This window comes from Fragaria vesca, unplaced genomic scaffold, assembly GCF_000184155.1.
Source record: "Fragaria vesca subsp. vesca unplaced genomic scaffold, FraVesHawaii_1.0 scf0513160_u, whole genome shotgun sequence".
Taxonomy (NCBI): domain Eukaryota; kingdom Viridiplantae; phylum Streptophyta; class Magnoliopsida; order Rosales; family Rosaceae; genus Fragaria; species Fragaria vesca.
Window position 1 is genome coordinate 556738 of NW_004443448.1, and position 2306 is coordinate 559043.

General features: G+C 41.9%; 1 pseudogene across 1 annotated transcript; it reads right to left on the reverse strand.

Annotated features, from left to right (window-relative positions):
- Window positions 1-250: 250 nt before the first annotated feature.
- On the reverse strand, window positions 251-1689 carry LOC101292476 (annotated as a pseudogene). The gene has a single exon (XR_185529.1). The product of XR_185529.1 is annotated as a deacetylvindoline O-acetyltransferase-like (transcript).
- Window positions 1690-2306: the final 617 nt, after the last annotated feature.

The following is a 2306-nucleotide window of genomic DNA, read 5'->3' on the forward strand; positions in this document are numbered from 1 at the left end:
AGGAGAAGCACGGAGAAGAAAGAAAGGGACTGATGTCTTTTTCACTCACAACCGTGCCAAAGCAGAGATATTTTTTTTGAAGGACGGACACGGTGCAGCTTCGTGGAATAAAAGGATAACGCCACGCGGCAACAACATGCAAGTGATGGCAGTGTTGCAATTGTTTGCAAACCGGGGGCAACACCATCTTTTCCACAGCTGAATGAACAGTTGTATTTCCTTCCTGCTCTAGTATATAGAATATCACAAGCGACTATATATATATATAACATCAAACTTGACTTAACGGATTTGGATTTTGAGCAGCAAATGCTAGCAACTCCTCATCACATTCGAAAGCAGCCATGTCTTGCTCTTCCAGAGTCACAATAGCTTCAATCCCATCCCCACTTTTACTATCCATCAGAATCATGACATTCTTGTCAAGACAAGCACCAATACTCACCCACACAGGCTTTCCCCACCCAAAATCTGCTTCATATATTGGGAACCTGCACCAGCTACTACAATTGTGTTGTACTACTTGCTCACTGCTCTTGTACATTTCCTTTACCTTCTCCATCTGTTTCCTAATACTCAAGGCCAATTCAGTACCCCTTGAAACATTCTTGACATATGTGTTGCAGAAGTCTGACAAACCCTCTTTCATTTGACTCACCAAGCTATGCAAACTGTCCTCTCTCTTCAGAACCGGAAATACCCAACTGAGGTTACCCACATAGTTTTCTGGCAGCGGAGGACTCATCCTGCTTCGGAGGTTGACATTTGGGATCAGAAGGGCTGGTCTTGTTGCACCTGATGAACTTGCATTGGCTGCAGAAATTGCACATTTATATAGTAGACCACTCACAACTTCTACCTTTGTAGGCTTTTGCACTCTGTCAGCTACTATGGCTTTGAGGGCAGCAATTTTTGGCGCATCGAATACAAATCTTCTGGAGGAACATTTTCCTTTATTGGGGGAAGATTCCGGCATAAGCGGTATGTCACCCCTCGGAAAAATCGGGGGTACACAGAGTAAAGGGGACACATGTTTGCCTGAGTTTGAAGCCTTGGCAGCCCAGTCATTGACGAAGTTGACCGAAGTTGCTGCATCGCCAATTTTGTGTGCAAGTAAAGTACACACTTAATATCATTCCTCCACAATCAAAGTAGCTGACTTGTATTGCAAGTAAAGTACTCAAACTCGCATCGTTCCACTGCAAATTGTCTGCAAACAAAAGGTCCAAGTTCTCATGTCTCCGATCATCAAGAATTTCAGACATCTTCACTTTGACCTTTGCTTCCAAGAACAAAACTCCCTCGTCGTTGCAGTCGATGAATTCTCGGTCTTTGATCTTTCCGGCAAAGGGGTAGTACACGGTTAGGGTTTCAGATAAAGATTTTTTGAGGAGATTGGATGTCTCAAAAGTGGTGGAAGTGGTATTGCAAGGATTATAGAAGAAGACAAGTGGGATGTACATACGAGCAGCGATCTGATCGAAGTAAGAGAGGTTGAAATTCCTTAGGTGAGCTGGAGTTTGGGAGGAGGGCTTGATGAACTCTCTGGATATCACTTCGAGCTGCACCGTCGCCATGACCACCAAGCACGGTCGAGCTTCTGTGGTGGATGTAGGCTCTGATTCACACAGGAAAAGTCAAAGTATGCGGCTCTAATTGTCTCAAAAATTAAAATGAAAGAATACTTCGAACTCTAATGATCTTTTACTTTGGTTGGCTTTTCATCGACTCCATGTCATGTCATACGAGACTTCTCCAACTCAACTATTTTTATTGGTCCATTTCTCCTATGTGTCCAAAATGAATCAGGCTTTTGCTACAAGTCTAAGAACCTGCTTTGAACTTGGCTTATAGTTTCCAAACTAGATGATGCCCGCGCGTTGCCGCGGTTTGCAATGACAGACATTGACCTACTGTAAATGCTTATGTATGGATCAATTTTGCTGTTATTTCATGTGTTGATGGATGCAGCAACATAAGAGGGACATTTTATATACGTTATAGAGAGTACATTACATGGAGAAGAAGCAGAAGATGGAAATATTAGATTTACAAAAAATCCATGAAGTTAGCGTCCGATGCTATACAAATGTACAAAAGTTGGTCACCCACAGCATCAGCGCTCCACCTATTACCAAAGAGTGAACAACCTGTAAATACACTTTTATGTTGCTATTCTGTAACTAAATTAGGAATGAGTTATATTGTTCAATCCACTGAGGCTGGTTTTTTTTTAAATTTAAATCTCATTGGTGCAAGAAAACACAGTTGATCTACAATAAAAATAGTTCTTTGTAATGCAACAA